Here is an 18,764-nt window from a genome sequence, read left to right on the forward strand (position 1 = left end):
CACCAAGGAATAGGAGCTAGACAAACACTTCAGGTTAACCGTGGGGTCCCTGAAGGGTGACTGAAGCAAAAATGTCCTGACTCTCTATCAGCCTCTTCTGGAACACTAACACAGCCATTACAACACGTTGCTATTTTTATGAAAAGTGATTACTTCAGAAGGAACACTAGTAGATGTGACTCTACTTAACCATGACTGTTTTAACTTGGTTCTTAGAGTTTTGTTTTTTTTTTTTGTGATGAGATGTAGAGGCACCAGCTGCTAATTCTTTCAGATAAGCTCTTTCAAAGTCATTATTCTCAATGTAATTAGTCATGATGATATTACTATGGAGAAGCTCCCTGACATCATGGGGGAACTTTCTATCTAGTGGAGGTGGTGCTAGCGACACTCAGTGAAAATGTGGGAGAGTAGCAGCTACTTTTAAGAGCTGGCTGAGAGGAACCAGCGTTACAGCCTACCAGACAAAACTGCTGCCTATGGCGCTCACACACATGGGCACCGGAAATTTCACTTGTGGTTCAGCCCCCTGCTAATGGCCTTTGAAAAGCAGTGGTAGATGGCCTACGTGCTTGGAACCTTGCACCCATATGACACTCCTGGCTTCAGTCTGGCTTATTCCTGCCCGTTGAGGCCATCTGGAGAGTAGACCAACTAACGGAAGATTTCTCTTTTTTTCTCCCTCTGTGTTTGTGTGTGTGTGTCCCCTTTCTCTCTCTCTGTAACTCTGATTTTCAAGTGAATAAATTAATCTCAAAAGAAAAAATAGAGCAGGATGAGAGAGAAGGAAAATGGTGCTGAAAGCAAAGTCGACAAAGGAAATCAGAAAATAGTAAACGTTTAAATTGCTTGCTGTATGTATTTACTTTTAGCCTCAGTATTTTACAGTGGAATATGAGAACTCTCACGTTGGACTGTTTTATTGGCATAAATTATTTTGAGATGCAATTCAAGTTCAAGATCCTGACTGAGACAGAAAAGCAGAAATTAAAATCGCGCCTCTACATATCACTACATTTCTGGAATGGAATGAGGCACTGTCTGAGATATCTGCTTTCAAGGCAAATTTGGTAGATGCTTTTTATTTATTTACTGTCCTGAGTGTGCAAGATGATTCCATACATGTTTACATACGCATATGACATAAATGAATGATTACATATGTGTAGCGACAAGTCTACATGAATTTGCACGTACACCTGTGAGTGTGCAAGCACTTCACATCAGGGAGAGGCATTTGTAACTCTAACATACATGTGGGAGCGATACCCTAAGGCTGCTGTTCTGCTAGCCAATGGACTAGAACGTCCTACGAAAAAATGAATCCATTTCACATAGGCAACAGAAGCTGATCAAAATAAAAATTTCCTCCAGACTATATATTCTGTTTGCCTATTCCTTTCCCCATTTCGATTGCCACTGCTTGGAACACTAACAGGAAGTACATTTCCCTGCTTCTCACAGGAGATAAAAGATGTTGAAATAGAAAGAGTCTAGGACATTCAGTACCATTTTCAATTTTCAATTACCAACGGCAATTGTACTACTCAAAGCCTTGATTATAGCAACCTTTTGTAGGTCAGTGGCATTACATAAAAAGTAATAAATGAAGTAGTTCTCACCATAGAAGAAAATATACTGAGATGCATACAGAATGCAGCTAACCAGATTTTTAATAATGAAAACATGTTAGAGATATTGGAGGACCCTCTGAACACTCTTTTTAATATTTGTATTGACAGTAAGCCCCATGCAATTAGTAACATCACAAGTAATTTTTGTCTCAGAATATACAATTGCATAGAAGGTATGAGAGATACAGAGAGCAGGGCATGTTAAGATTCACCTGCACCACATTAAAGTGGTGTTGAACCAACTCACTCTTGAACCATCCTGATAAGGTATGGGTATGTCTATCTTCCAGTTCTATCGTTAATGTAACACATTCATCACTAGTCAGAGATGCTCACTTTTTAACTGTCACCTGAATGTTGACAGTGTTGTCAATGTTCCCTTGACATTGATCTTGTCTGTGACAAGACAATTGGTCACTGGAATATCACCAGGAATGGGTTAATTGGAACCCTCATAAATTTGAGTTTTTCCCTTTCACATCTCTGCCTTTTTGCCAAGAAATTGTTTGGGGAGCAGCTGTTCCAAGGCGGAATGAGACCAGGGCTTTACCCACCAAAATGTCTCTTGGCCTGTGCTAGCTAGCTGTAGATGATCCAACCACAAGAGAATGACTGACTGTTATTCAATACTCTGTGGTTGATCTGGTTAAGGCTGCATTATTTGTAGTGCTAGGTAACTAATGTATCTAATATTTTAAATGGATGAAGTTCTAACCGAGGTTGTCAATTTCGTCCTATAGAAATGAGAGTTATTAAATGCTGAGCTTGATTTGTGTCTGATTTTTTTTAGCACAGGATACATAGTGTGTTTATTTCCAGTATCATCTAAACTCATCTACCAAACTACAAATAGTGTATGTATGACTGTCTGAGAAACACTAAATGAATGTTTGTGTATGAAAAGTTTCTTAACAAGTAGAATCCTGCTGACATGGAAAATGTGTTGAAATAGAGAGTAAGTGGCTTTCGAGTTTACAGCATCTGTCATATTTAATTCTCAAGCACAAGTGGAAGAAGGGTATAATCATGTATGCATAGAGATCAATTAAGAACATAGAAGACTTTAAAATATTTTATTTTATGATACAGTTCCATAGGCTCTGGGTTTCTCCTCCTTCTCCCCAAATCCCTTCCCACTATACATTGGTTTCCATTATATTATTACAACAGTATAGTCCGTTAGCAACAGTCACAAGTCCATCATTCTGCTATTTACGTGTATCCTGCCATTGTAGGTATGGACAATGGCAGAGTCCATCTTTGATTTGGAGAGACGCAGACTGCATTGCATTTTCACGTCTGGATAGGAAAGTCTCTATTACGCAGTTACTGTACATGCACTTACATGAAAAGGCATAAAACAAAATCAATTACAGGGAGAGAAATGGCAGATTTACAACAACATGAAGTTAAATGACATGCTACTGAATAACTGATGTGTCGCTGAAAAAATGAAAACAAAACCCTTGAAAAAAACTATGTTGCTGTATGATCTAAGTGTCCCTGAAAAAATTAGTAAGACAAAAACTTTTTTGAAGAAATGAAAATAAAAACAAAAATATCAAAACCCAAGAAATGTAGCATAAACAGTATTGAAAGTATTACTGATCTTGTGTCTGGCAAAGAGGTTGCCTTATATCAGAGAGAACATATATTATTTGTCCTTTTGGGATTTGCTTATTTCAATGAGCATAATGGTCTCTAGGCAGTACCATTTGTTTTCAAGTGGTAGAATTGAAAGAATTTCATTCTTTGTAATGGTTGAGTAGTATTCCATGAAGTGTACCACAATTTCTTTATTCTCTCCTCTTTCAAGGGTCATCTGAGTTGTTTCCATGTCTTTGCTATTGTAGATTGTGCTGCTGTAAATATAGGCTTACAGATGCAGTTTTTATTTCCTTTAGATATATTCCCAGGAGTGGCATAGCTGGGTCATATGGCAGGTTTGTTTTCAGTTCTCTTAGCACTGAGATTTTTGTGTTACCTTACACTCCCACCAACAGTGAAGGAGGGTACCTTTCTCCCCATGTCCATATCCATGGGTGTTGTTAGGAGAGTTCTGAATGTAGGCCGCCTCACTGGAGTTAGGTGGAACTTCAATATGATTTTCATTTATGTCTCCCTAATAGCTAGGGAGCCTCAGCAGTTTTTCATATGTCTGTTAGCCATTTGAATTTGGAGAACATAGAAGGCTTAAGTGCTCTCCAAGTTACTGATTGTTAGGGAAGAGGAACTCAATTACATTTTACACTGATCTGTAAGCTTTTTATTTAGATCCATCAGTCAGATGTAACTAAATAAGAGTGAAGACTATTTCAAGAAAGGAGTGTCAGTGACAGCAAAAGCCTGAAGAAGGCACGCTGTGTTGTAATGAGGCTTTCTCAAAAGCTGCTCTTTGAAATCAAGTCACCAACCCTATTTTAAATTATCTTAGAAGTCACACTGAAGCTACATTAATTCTCAGAAAGCAAATCACTATTGTTTTTCAGCATCACATTTTTCTTTTATTACTTCCACTTCTCCATAATTAACTTTCTTACATTTTAGATGAAGAACACACGAGTATCAAAAATAAAATGTCACACATTTCTTTTTTTTTTTTTTTCAGCTTTGGAACAAATCTCACTATTTCAATTTGTTAAGGGTAAATTGGTCCAGGCATTTGCATTTAAAAATTCAAATTCAGTTATAAATTTCTATTAATGTGTGTTTTTCTTTCCATCTTTAGGTTTTAAGTTTTGGGCTATTTTAATTAACAAATGAAAGAATGGACTGTTCTGATGTCAAAAGCTAATTCCTAAGAAATTCGTCACCTGGAACAAGCCAGCTACTTTTAACCTACTTGTCCTGTATCTCAAAAGTGTTTGCTATGTTTCCCTTCTGGCTTGGGAAGTGAACAGATTCTTCCCCTCTTCCTCTGTCCTTCTTCTGCCCTTCATGTCTTTTTTTAAAGATTTATTTATTTTTATTGGAAAGGCGGATATACAGAGAGGAGGAGGAGAGACAGAGAGGAAGATCTTCTGTCCGATGTTTCACTCCCCAAGTGAGCGCAACGGCTGGAGCTGAGCCAATCCAAAGCCAGGAGCTCTTCCGGGTCTCCCACACGCGGGTGCAGGGTCCCAAGGCTTTGGGCCATCCTCGACTGCTTTCCCAGGCTGCAGGCAGGGAGCTGGATGGGAAGCAGGGCCGCCGGGATTAGAACAGGTGACCATATGGGAACCTGGCAAGTGCAAGGGGGGGGACTCTAACTACTAGGCTATCACGCCGGGCCCTCCCTTCACTTCTTTTAACTTCTTTTTTGTCCCTCCTCCATCCCTACTCTTCCTGCATCCCTCTCCTTCTTCCCTCATTTCCTTCCATTCTTCTTTCTTCCTTCATTCCCTCCCTCCTTCCCTCCTTGTTTCCAGACTTTAAGATCAGCTATTATGGAGAGTTATTATTTTAGGATGAATTAGTTAACTGAAACAAACTATAATTTAGTGAGATACACGCTAATTTTTTTTGAAGTAGCATGCATTTGTTTATGAAAGCAAATAAAGGAATATTTCAACAAGCCTAACGTGCAAACAAATCTAGTGATATTAAAAAAGCAAACTGGGAACAATTGTTGAACCTAGTACTTAAGAGGCTGTGTGGGATAATCTACCCCAGGGATGAGTTTCTGGGTTTCAATCCTGGCTTGTCACCAAGCTTGTTCTTACTTGCTGTGATGCAGACGCTGTATTGGCTCCCGGACACCCACGTGGGAGACCTGCATTAAATTCTCAGTTCCCAGATCCTGACCTGGGTCTGCCCCTTGTCCTGACCTGTCTACCATGGGCATCTGGGAGAGTGACCCAGATGATGGGGGATTTCTGCCTGTCTTTGTCTCTTTGCTTCTTCAAAATGTAAATAAGAATGAAAAACTTGCAAAGCACATTCATGTGTGATTCTAACTTTCAGAAAGATTATAACTGCTCAGAAAAAATGCTGAGAAATAACTACTCCAAATAACTCTCGATGCTACAATTTCCCTATGATACATCCAAAAAAAAAAACTGCACATAAGCCAAACTCCCCCACTCCCCAGTTACTTCCTTCTTTCTGGTCTCCTCGTTTCTACTATCATTCACACAAAATATAAATGCTACTTTCTTTGTGCATTATGGCCTTTTCACATTACGTACAAATATATTTATAGCATATATATTTCATTACTTATTATGTATTCATATATACATATCTTAATTTTAATGCACATTTCACACATATATTTGATAGACATAAATGAGTATTTCACTATAATATATAGGGTACTTCGAACGTTCATGGCAAACTGAACCAAGTTTATTTTGGTTCAAACATATTTGAAATCCATGCATTGCTTTTCATAACATTTATTTCCTGAGAACTCTATGAATAACCCCATATGTATTGATATCAGAATGTCTTTAGTCAGGCATCTATTGCTAGATGCCAGATGTTTTTCCCAACCTACCTTCTAGTCCTACAAGCTCAGAAGTAGCCCTGAGTAAGCTTTCATTCTAAATGTTAACCTCCCCACCTACCTGGTTCATTCCCCAATTGGCCCCAGAAGTGATCTATACCATTGATTTTGTAGGTAGTTGCAGTGAATATTTTTATGCCCTTGGAGAATGTTGTGAATATTTCCTTGGGAAAAATTAATGGTGGATTTCTGGATCAAGTATATGTGCACTTTTAATTTTCATAAATATTGCAAAACTGCCTTCCAGAAATGTCAGATCAATCTGTGGTCCAATTAGTAGAGCATGAAACTGATTTCCTCATATTCTCCTAGCGCTGGCTATCCTTAAACTCATGAAGGAGAAAAACACTCTGGCCTTATTGCTTTGATCTCTATTATGTGATGAGTAAGGTTATTTTTCCTGTTAGTGGCACTGTGACATAATCGGTAAAGCTGTTATCTGCAGTGCTGGCATCCCATAAGAGTATTGGTTCCAGTCTTGGTTGCTCCAGCTCCCATCTAGCTTCCTCCTGGTGGTCCAGAAAGTAAGCAGAGGATGCCTCAAATGTTTGAGCCTCTGCCTTCATTTTGGGAGATATACAAGAAGGCCCTGGTTCCTATCTTAGACCCGGTCCAGCCTCAGCTGTTACGGTCATTTGGGGAGTGAGTCAATGGATGGAAGACATCTCTCTCTGCTTTGGCTCTCCCTTTCTGTAGCTTGGCCTTTCAAATGAAAAAAATAAAACTTTTAAAAAAAGATTCTTCTGCTTCTTTTTGTTTCCTTCCTTCTATTCCTTGTTGTGTCAATTATTTTTCTTTTTAATTTTTACCAATTCATTTATTTAGTTGTTCTTTTCTTTCTTGTCAACTCTCATATATTCCTCATTAGTTCAGAAAATTAACTATTTCTCTTTGTGAATTAAGAAAATCAACTCTTATCCTGCGATGTTGCAAACATTTTTCTCCTGGGGTTATCACTATTTCATGAAATAAATTCAACCATGGTTTCTTCTAAAAGCGTTAGGCATTTCTTAAAGTGACAGGTTGTGTGCCAATATCACTGTAGCATTCACTAACTTCTCAGAGATGTGTCCTGGAGTGACATTCCTATATCGACTTTTTTCTAACATAGTTTGTCCATCGGATAATCAGTTGAGTTTTCCCTTCGATTTAGGGAATTCTAAGTTTCTTGGGTTATGTCTTCTTCCGTGGTAGGCAGTCCCTCTGTCTTTCTTCTCTCTGTCTCACTGAAGGCTGGAGTGTGCCCGTAGTGTGCCCTTCAGACAGATGCACAGCACCACGCTATTCCTCTCTCAGGCCTGATGTTTACCCAGGAGCTACCCTGAAGAAACATCTTCTTTTGGATTTTCAACCAAGAGCATCTATCCTGCTGGTTATATTGACTCCTTCAGCTTGTGAGTGTATCCTGTGCCTTTCCCAAATTCACTCTGTATGTGTTAACTCAATATGAGATGTCGCAAGATAAACCTTGGAGCTTCTGAAGTGTCTTCCACCATTTTCCCTCTAAGCCCTGCAAGCAGAAGGTGATAAGCTGGCCACAGGCTGCTCAGCGAGGAAAGACACCGTTGCCTGGAGCTCCGGGTACCTTCTCCTTGGTTTCTTACTCAAGCCAAAAAACGAGCTTGACTCACATATTCTCATTCTCTCCTCTGCCCTCTTTTTACTAGACACAATTTGCTCTGGATATTTGTTATTCTCTGCCTTTCCCCTTCCATTTTCCACATGGTGGGGGGTATAGAAATGGAAAATCACTGTGGGGAGAGGGGTTTCCTATCTCTTTGGGCTAAGGGATGATTTATATGCATCTATGGCTGATTCATACTCTTGTGAAAAGTTCTCCAGGCTACTCTTCTGCTTTGTTCTGTGTGGAGGTCAGGTGGGAAGGTTAATGGTTGCTAGTCAAAGTTTGCACAGGGTTTTTTCTGAGCCCATGGGGTTAGGAGGTAGGTTAGGATATCATCAGACGCACTGCTTCCACTTTAATGGAAATAATCTTCCCTTTTGCTGGCTACTGTGCTAAGCACCCCTTATTTTTGTTGTTGTTTGATTACTGTTTTCTCAAGACTTACTAATTTATTTGAAAGACACAATTACAGAGAGACAGATGAAGAAAGAGCAAGCACACGTGAGAGAAACAGCTGGGTCAAGATGAAGCTAAAGCCAGGAACCCAGAGCTCTATCTAGGTCTCCTCCATGGAGGGCAGAAGTCCTAACACGCAAGCCATCTTCTGTTGCCTTCCCAGTAGCATCAGCAAGGAGCTAAGTGGGAAATGGAGCAGCTGGGACTCAAACTGGTGCTTATATGGGATACCAGTGTTGCAGGCAGCAGCTTAACCCTCTGTGCCACAATGCCAACCCCTTATTACAACCTTATTTTTTTTTGCCTTTATATTGTTATTTTTGGGGAAAGTGAGGTTTTGAAATCAGACTTTGCCTTGTTAAACCCAAGATCAGATGTATGCATGCTTTTGAATGCGGTTATCAACGACAGATATCCTTTGTACCTGGCCCTTGGCAGTAGCTGGTTTAAAGAGGTTTAAAGACCATTTTCTCAAATGGTGGCTTTGATCAGCCTTGTAACTATGGACTGAATGTTTGTGTCTCACTAAAATTTGCGTGGAAGATCCAGTCCGTAATATTGCTGTATTTGGAGTCAGGACTTGTGTGGAGGTCATGAATGTTAAATGAGGTCATAGGCTAGGGACCTTAAGATCATAGCCTTATAAGGGGAAGTATGGGTCTCTTTCTCTCCTATCTTTCTAACTCTAACTCTTCATCTTTCCCACTGTTTCCCTCCCTCCCTCTTCCTCCTCTCCCTCTGTCCTACCCATCATCCCTTTCTTTCTCTCCCTTCTCTCTAGTTCACGTACTCTCTTTTCTTCCCCTGCCCTTTGCCCTCTCTCCTTCCCTCTGCCTCCTTTTCCTTTCCCTGTCCCTCTTCAGCTCTCTCCCTTTTCCCCTCTTCCTTGGTCTCCCCTTCTTTTACTTTCTCCTTCCTCTGCTCCCTCTCCCAGCCCTCCCCTTCTCTCTCTCCCTCTTTCCCCTTTCCAACACTCTCCTTCTCGCTCATGTGAGGACACAGTGAGACAGTCACCTCGATGGATCAGGAAGTGGGTCCTCACCACACACCAAACCAGCTAATACCTTGACCCTGAATTTCCAGACTCAGAACTGTGAGAAATGAATGTCAGGTGCTAAATTCACCTGGCAGCCCCAAGCGGCTAGATTGACTAGATTCATGCTTAGTCTGCACTTCTTTGGGACAGAAGTACAGCTACGTGTAAGCTACCTTTTACTCACTATTCTATTTTCTATCTAAAACACCATATAACCCACATCCTGAACCTCTGAACCTTTTTGCATCATTTGGACAATCACTGTAGATCAAGATAATCAAGATTAAGCTGGCAGGAACATCCTTGGGAAAAATGCTTGTTTTTCTAGTAAAGGACCTTCCCATGGCAGCATCTCTCTTTGTATGGTAGTTGTGAATAGTTTACACTAATCACAATCTGTAGTTGTTTCTACTGAGAGATGAAAGAGTGATGTTACTTGGGGAGGGGGCATGAAATCCCAAATATAGACAAAGCTTCTCTTTAACTAGATACTATGCATCTAGTTGCTCTGAGAACTGTTTGGGAAATTCATCACCGGTAATTTCCAGAATAACAATTCTACAGAAAATTTCAATATTTAGGGGAAAAAAAGTTTAAAAAATGTCCAGCAGATATTTTGAGCGTTATCACAAGGCTGAGATACAAAATGAATGCGGACTCCAGTTGTCCTCATGGAGTTCGCCAGTCAGCCAAGACAGAGGAAATTAAGCACCAAGCCAAACAGCAAAGGCTGAGAAGTGAACTGCACTGGCACAAAGGAGAGAATGACTCACCCTTCCCAGGTGGGCTGATGAAAGCTCTCCGAGGACAAGATAACACAGGAGTTGGAGCTAAATGGATGAGTCTGGTTCAGGTGTGACGAGCCCAGGGCAAGAATTTGGATAGGCAGGAGGATCTTCTGAATGTCAAACATCCAGAGACTCAGTTTCCAAATCATTCTACCAGAAGCCTGGACCTGTGTCCCCCATTCCCTCTTTTTTGGCTGTGCGGTTTCCACTTAAATGGCCAATACAGTTCAGCATGTGTTAGGACAGTCAGTGTGGCTGAGGCCTTTGCAGGTGTTGTCACATTCGGCTTAATGGAGCTGGATTCTGATCACATTCTATGTGTCTGGCTTTTTGTTTCCCTCTTCCAGGCTCCAATTAAGTAATTCATTCTCATTCAGCCTTGTTACGCATCCCTCCCTCCCCCAGCGCCGTGTGCCCCCCAGAGCTTGGCAGGAATGAAGACCACAAGGAGGCCCTTCCCAGCTGGAGCCCTGCCAGCCTTTGTCGGACCAGGGTCTTTCCAGCAGGAACAATACAAACTAGGTATTTCCGATTGTCCCCCACCACACACACACACACACACACACAAACACACACACACCCTTTGTGGCTTTTGTTTCTCTAAAGCAAGCAGTTCAATCTGCCCACAGCAGGGCCGTAGGGAATAGAGGATACGTATTTTTTCCAGGGGAGTCTCTTGATTCATTCACGCTAATCGGGTTTAACTATGTAAGGAGCCACAGTAGGAGCAACCTGGGCCTTTTCAATGGTTCTTTATATGAAATCTTTCATGAGGAAGGGACTTTGCTGCTAGAAATAACCAAGGCCTACTTCTCTGAATCTTCATCACAGACTCAAGGATCCCAAAAGAAAGCATGTCTGACTGCTGGGGTTGAAATCCTGCATGATTATGTAGACAGCTCTTTAGCAAAAGAAAACCTTAAAAAAAAAAAAAAAACCTTAATCCCTCACAGCCCGAATTACGGACGTCCTTAATTATTTCCACTAGATATTGCCTTCTTTGTATCTCACGCTTTCCTGAATAGCACAGTTTATTCTGAACATGTAATAGACTTCACTGCATTTCTTGCCCAGGACCAAAGTATTAAAAAAGATCTATCCCCATAAAGAAAGCTGCATCCAAGAGATAACCTGTAGACTTAGGCAGTGCCAGAGGATGCTGGTCAGAAGCCTCTATACTGGAAGTAAGTGTATTTGATTTTGTTAATTCCTCTTGGGCCTCAGGCCCCTCAACTCCCAGGCTTTCAGCTTCAAGCAAAATGGTAGTTCTTCCCACCTGTAGTTTTCACATGCACCTGCTATCAGACATCCAGGGTGTCTTCATAAAGCTCTACCACAGATACCTAGGTGTTAGTCTTGGAACTGCTTTGGCTGTAACCACATTTGTGCTTTCTGGAAGTTTTACGTAGCCAAAGCAAAGACACCTAAACAGATACACTGAAGTCTAAGCCACCTTCACCAAACATCACTAAAATCGCAGACAAATTCAACCAAGTGCCGGTGTTAAAGGAAATTTCTAAGTTGCCTATGAGAAACTGATGTTGTGTTTGACAAGGCCCTCTGCATACAGAATGCATCCCTTCTTTTAAATTATAGGCAGAAGCCCATACTGTTTTTGTTGTCTCCATGAGGGTGTTACGATCAAGAAATAGAAAAAACAGCATCCACTATCTTCCAGGTCCATTGTGCCCTTTGGTAGATATGAATAATGAATCATGGCTCCTATGTCGTTCAGTGATGAGGATGCAGTCAGCAATTCCTCGAACTCCACTTCTGGGCATTTTTGCCTTAACACATAATAATAGGGACAGTGGAGGGATGCCTCAGAGAGAGGTGGAATGCAGCTGGAATCTAGGTGATGGCACTAGTCTGTCAAAGACCTGCCCGGTCCACTCTCTGAGCAAGCACTGGGCTTAGAAGTCTTCCCCATATCAGAGATGGGTGTGGGGAGCAGAGTTGATGAACTCATTCACAACTGGGACAGTAGGTATATCTGAAATGTCCTTCAGTCTGGTCCATTGGCAGCAGGGCTTACAATCAAATGGTGGCATGATGAAGCTCTTCCATCCCACAGGATCTCAAAGGCTCTGTAGTGGGATCCCTTTTCCAGCCACATGATTGAGTAGTAATGGTTGGTGTTATTCTCCTTTCTAAGATGAACTCACATTGTGTCCTCTACTCCAGGCCAACCAGGTAGATATCACTCTGGAAGGCTTCTCACTGGGGTCAAAAGGCCACTGTGAGTTGGTGTTCAATGCAGGCACACATTTTTTTGAAAGGAGAAAGTAAAGGGTTTCGTGGTTCTTCCTTTGGCATCAGGAAGTTGGTGGTGGTCAACATAAAGAAGCTGGGACTATGAGAGTGTTCCCTGCCCCAAGCCCCAGGAGGCTTCCTGAATTCAACACTCAGTGCCAGCACCTCACAGGACTGACCTCACTGAGCTACTCAGTACTCTGCCAGAATCCCTGCATATTGACCATCTCGACTGGGCTGGTCCTTTGAGCTTCATGGGCTGATTCTGTGTGCTGAATTTTGCTTTTGTCCTGACTACTTATATCTGCAGGTACTTGGATCCTTCCCAGAAGCATGAAACCTTTTTATTCTGGAACTTTGACAACCAATAGATTCTCAGCCCTTTGTTTGGGCTTTGCCTGAGCTTCATTGCCCAGACTGTCAGGTATCCTCCTGCAGTTGTCAAGCTGCTTTCCTTTCCTGTGTGAAAACACTGCCTCAGATGAGAGAATAGATTCCAGCGGCACTAAATAATGGTTCCTGCACCTGCTTTATCTCTTGACATTTAATCTCTTGTTCTAGGAGACAATTCGGGAAACTATCCACACAACAGGGAAAAAAAAATAGCATCGAGAATTCTCCTTTCAACCAAAGAAATCTTCATACATTTTTGTTGTTGCTGTTGTTCATGTATTTTACCAAACTAGAGATGTAACCTGTAACCTCTTCAGCAAGATAACAATTCACCTTTGAGGAAAAGGCAATTCAGTTTTCAATCTATTGATCACAGAGCACAATGCTTTTCTTTAAAAAAAAAAAAAAGCCGTGAGGATCAGTCCATACGTGATTGTTAAATGAAAGCTGAGGACCAGGCTTTATAAAAGGGGAAACCCAAATCCAATAAAGTTTAATCTATCTCTCATTTTTTTCTGTTTTCTTTCTTCTCTTTCATTTTCTTCCTTCATTTTCTCCCTTGAGCTTTCCCTTTTTCTTTCTTTTCTTTCTTCCTTTTTCTTTCCTTCTTTCTTTCTTTCTCTCTCTTTTCTCTTGATCTTTACAGAATCACATAGAAAATTTCCCTCATAAAAACATCTTTGAAAGTTGAAAATAATGCAGCTAGAAGCAGAGACCCTTTGGGTAAATGGGAAGAGTTATACTAAAGGCTGTCCTTTTATAAAGCCTTTTCATTCTATTGTATTTAATCAGGTTGTTAATTAAGTTGATTTCAAAGGAGCATTGAATACGTGTGTGGTTACACACCTTGCAGAATGGAAAGGGATGGGTCCTCATATGCCTCTATTACCAAGACACTATTTAGACATGTGCTGATTCACATGCCAGTGTTCATGGGGTGAGATAAGGGAAAGAAGTGCTCTTTAGGTTATTATTATATAGGAAAGAGATTGTGTCTGTTGTAGTTAAAATTTTCATTGGTATATTTCATTGATTTGACACATTTTTCTCCACACATTTTAATGCTGGGGAAGTTGGGATAAACTGAATATCAATAGTGCTATAATTGCTATTAACCTGGATTGAAGCCAAGTTCAGAGGATTTACACTTGCTTATTAGTCACTGTGCAGCAATACTCATGCTAAATCACTTAAATTCCCTGACCAAACTTTCTATAGACAACATTGCTAGCATGAAGTCAGGATCTAAACCTGTACTATTAGCAATGGCCTATGGTCCAAATTCTCAAGGGAGCCATTTTGTGTTTAAACTTCTGTTCACCCATGACGAAGTTAAGAGATGCAAGCCTTGTTGTTTTGCAGTAAGTTACTGCTGATGCTCAGACTGTTACCCCTGGGGGGGCTACTTCTAAATCCCCTGCCACTTGGGAGAATACTACCTGTGTCTTCTGATAATTCTCTTCACAAGTAACTGATTTTCCTGGCTTCACTGTATCACATTCTGGCTTCCCTACCAATGATGGGGCAATTTGGAGGTGTGTTCTACAAGTTTCCTCATTGTGGGGTTCTGATTACTACCTAACTTCCCTTCCCTGTTATGGTCTCATGGTCGGCTTTTGGAGGTATATAAACTAAGGTGTCACTCCTTATATGTCCTTTAACCTCACTGGAGGGGATGACTCTGTTTTCTTACATTATGTTTTTTATACTGCAATTATTTTTCTTCTTTTCTCTGTAATAAAGGAAAAAATTATTCTCACAATTGGAGGTATCTTAATGTCAGAGGCATATAATCAATTTAAAAAAAGCCTCTCATCTATAATTACATAAACACATGAAAAATACAAAGTGAAGCACCGATTCTTCCCCTAGAAGGCGATGATCATGTTTTAAGTAGTTGTGAAAGGCTCAACCCACTCTGATCCAATTAAGATAAGTCATCACACATGCACATCATGCTACGGATCGCAAGTCTCATCATACAGTTCCACAAATCATGATAGGAAACATCAGACCCTAACAGTTTTATCTAATAGTTACTTAACCATTTGGAAATGCTTTGCATGTTTCAAAATTTCTCATGGGACTCAGGGGCTGATTAGCCTATTAACACTCCTGCTAATCCACCTGAGCTTTTGAAAAGGTGGTCCATGGATCATGAGCACTGGATTACAAAATCATGCTTCTTACCAGATTCATTGAGTAAGGCTCAGTGCTTGGCAGGCCCTTGGCAACCTGCCCCAGTGATTCCCAGGCACGTGGGAGCTTGAAATTAATCTGCCTATTGACTGTTTTTCACTAAACAGCAATTTTAAGGTTTCTGGGTTTCGCTAGCGTGTGTGTGTGTTTAATGTATCGTCTGCTAGAAATTTTATTCATAACATAAATCTATAGCTCAAATGTTAAAAGAAAACAGAAAAATTCAGAGCAGCATTATCTCAAAAACTTATTTTCTTAACCAAACAACCACAATATAATTCCATATAAATTCTGGGAAAGCATTTCCTTTATAATTCATTGATTCAGCACAGTCATTGAAAAAATATGTTTTAAGTTACCTGAGTAAAAAGACGAAAAAGCCTCCATCTAACTCAAAATACATGAGATTATAAAGGACAGTGGAGCTAGGGGGCTATAGAACATAACCTCGAGGAATGAATTCTAATTCTGGCATGTTATTTAATTGTATGATGATTAAGTTCCTAATATGTAAAAAGCAGAGAATAGGATTTGTATTACCAATGTATAGTGCATGCAATACATTCTTAGTGGAGTGTTTGATTCACAATAAAGAATTACAAAAATGGTGTCTTTTGGTGTTAATAAAATTCACAGTCAGTGCAAGGAAAGACACATTCAATACAAGGCAATGGTTGTGCGCCTGGGTCTGGAGCACATTTTGACTGGTTTCTATCCTGACTCAGCCACTTTACAGGACTGTGATGCTGGGACGGTGATACCGCCTTTGCTCCTGGACAACTCTGCTTCTTCCCCTCGGCTTGTTTCCCAGTAGAAACTTGGACCTGCTGACTCTTCCTGGTTGTCTGTCTACTACCCGGAGAACTCAACCTGCTTGCTCACAGTGTGGGCATGCTTGTTCTGATGGAAGCACAGGCCGCGCTGATAGTGAGAGGGGATGGTCACTGAAGTGGGAGAGGCTTCTTGAAGTGCTGTGCTGAAGTCCAGAAGAGAGGGACCTCAGGTCATCACTGAGGGCTTGGGCAAGGGGCAGAAGTGACCTGCGCATACTTCTGGAGGCTAACTACTTATTTTCATCCTCTTGTGAAGGATGTGTCATGTTTCCTAACTGAATGCCTTCTGAGTTGAGCATTTTCAATTAAAAATTAGTCCATCAGGATGAGTCAGAGCAGAAACAGTGACAGGGAAAGGAGACTGATTCACCCAACGCATGATTAAGCTACTGCAAAATCTTTGTTGACCTCTTTGCACCACTAAGCTTTATTTTCTGTTTGCTAAACAATGTAATTTGATTACACTTGAAATACCACACTTCCGTATTTGCCTATTTATTATGCAAATTACATATGTAAATTCATGTGGGATGAAGACATGCAGACTTTTTTCTGAGAAAAAGATGAGGCTGACTGCGACCACAGCTGGACTTTGTGTCTATTTTCTGGTGACGGAGATGGGTTTCCTTCCTCCCTGCCATCCACCGACAGAGGCAGCACTCTATAGTTGGTGGTGTAGGTCTCAGCTGTAACTAAGCTGCGATGCTTCATTAAGTCCAACTTGGACATGATTTCAAATTCTAGCCAAGGTCTAACACAATCACCCTCCTCATCTATCAGCACTCACTGAGCATCTCTTAGGTTCCTTTGCATCCATCACTTACACTGAGCATCTACCATGGGCCAGTTTCTTCTGCATGGGCAGCAAAGGATTCTCTAAATGTAAGAGTCTACCCACGCCTTCGAGAAACTGCTGTGATTAAAATTTGAACAGTCAAGAATCACTTGGGAAGAGGTGGGGAGGTGAGTGAGTAGAGTGGATGGGTAGAGTGGCAGTAGGAGATACACCACAGTGAGTGTCCAGGAGAAGAACATCTTGCGAGGAGAAGCAAATGCAAGCACATGTGGCTGGTGAAAAAATCCATCAGTTTTTTTTTTTTTTTAAAGATTTATTCCTTTTGTTACAGCCAGATATACAGAGAGGAGGAGAGACAGAGAGGAAGATCTTCCGTCCGATGATTCACTCCCCAAGTGAGCCGCAACGGGCTGATGCGCGCCGATCCGATGCCGGGAACCTGGAACCTCTTCCAGGTCTCCCACGCGGGTGCAGTGTCCCAATGCATTGGGCCGTCCTCAACTGCTTTCCCAGGTCACAAGCAGGGAGCTGGACGGGAAGTGGAGCTGCCGGGATTAGAACCTGCGCCCATATGGGATCCCGGGGCTTTCAAGGCGAGGACTTTAGCCGCTAGGCCACGGCGCCGGGCCCAATCCATCAGTTTTTTACTGCAACTTTACTTAGTTAAAGGTCGAGTTTGGGATTGGGGCAGGTGGCAAACCATGGAGCTGGAAAGGCAGTAGTGACTGACAGTAGTCATGTGGGCAGTTATGAGACCATGGAGTATTTACTTACACAGCATGTAGTATAGAGATTTGTTCTTTTTTTTTTTTTTAAACAAAGGTTAGTCTCATTGCTGCGGGAGAATAAATTTAAGGGGTTGCCACTAGAAGAGGAAAGAACATTTAGGAAGGATACTCTTTTTGTCCAGAGAACAGAGTCTGGCTGTATCTCACCTTCTGACACAGTGAGGCAAGGCATGCTGACCAAGGACTAGCCAGATTGTGAACAGAAGTGATGGTGCTACTTCTGGGACAGACACCTTATCCTTAGTGAACTCGAAGGTCACTGATTTCCTCTGCCAGGTCTTAGGCAGGGGCTATTCAACCTCAGTGAGCACCAGACTCCCCGAGCTAGCTCTGAAATGGCGAGCTTTCTGGAGGGTAGACATTTGGCCTTCTCTTTGAGAGCCACTAGAGATGCTTACTTCCCATATTGGAGCACTTGGCTTCTAGACCTGGTTTGGTTCCCCCCTGTCAGGAACTCTGCAAGGCAGCTGTCACAGCTCACATGGGAGACCTGGATTGAGTTTCTTGTCCTGGGCTTTGGCTGGCCCAGCCCTGGCTGTTCTGATCATTTGGGGTGTGAACCAGCAGACAGAACTCTCTCTGTCTCTCTTTCTTTCTGTAATTCTGCCTTTCAAATAAAAACCAAGCCTTTTTTTTAAAAGCAATCTTATTTGGTGTTTTTTTGGGGGGTAAATTTGCTTAGTTTATTCATAATACACATTATTAGCAACTTTTAGAAAATACCTTATAGTATGGATCTCTTTTTTGCATTAAAATGAACTTCCTTTTAAATGTCCCTTTCTTACAATTTATTTGTTCATAGTACTCTCATTATCTCATCAAGTCCTAATATGAGTGATTGAACAGTGCCCACCTGCTCAGAACTGCATGAAACATCAGAGTTTTTGTTAGGTTTGATAGTGTCACTGCATTTTAAAAACTCTACTATACCATAGGATTAACGACAATAATAAAACACACCTTAAAACAAACTTGAGAAGAAACATAAAAGTTAATAAATGAAAAACGCAAATGCTAGAAAAAATTGAGAGGCTACTTTGTTAAATGAGAAAGCATAACTTTCGTTTAATGTCAGTAACCTACTTATGGGGATTTATGGGGAGGTGAGGGATAAATCCATATAGCATGTGCTTAGCCGGGAGAACATGGAAGCTACAAAAATTTTTATAGGAAAATAAACAGCTGACATACCCCCCAAATTCATAAGTGAGTTTACTCAACATAGAACTTCTTTTGCTTAAAGTGAATAAATAGTTACAACATCTGGATGACAACTGGGTGAGAATTTAATCATGTGTAGCTCTCACTCAATTCTCTAGGCCACCTCCACATAGGTAGCAGAAACCAGGAAAGCCCTGTGTTGATACCACTGACATTGACTTCCTCGGGATTCTACTTCTATGGAGAATACTTCAACTTTGAGCACACTTAACATGTGGTACTACCTTGTGTTTAAATTGTCTACTTGATTTTAACAA

At 41.1% G+C, this 18,764-nt stretch overlaps 1 long non-coding RNA gene across 1 annotated transcript in view; it reads right to left on the reverse strand.

Annotated features, from left to right (window-relative positions):
* The window catches only part of LOC131482977 (uncharacterized), a 29,456-nt gene extending 16,853 nt beyond the window's left edge, over nucleotides 1-12,603 (reverse strand). Inside the window, exon 1 of the long non-coding RNA XR_009247455.1 lies at nucleotides 11,693-12,603. This is a non-coding gene — a long non-coding RNA (uncharacterized LOC131482977). The remainder of the gene's footprint in view (nucleotides 1-11,692) is intronic.
* Between the last annotated feature and the right edge of the window lie 6,161 nt (nucleotides 12,604-18,764).

Source organism: Ochotona princeps, chromosome 22 (genome assembly GCF_030435755.1).
Source record: "Ochotona princeps isolate mOchPri1 chromosome 22, mOchPri1.hap1, whole genome shotgun sequence".
In the NCBI taxonomy this organism is placed as follows: domain Eukaryota; kingdom Metazoa; phylum Chordata; class Mammalia; order Lagomorpha; family Ochotonidae; genus Ochotona; species Ochotona princeps.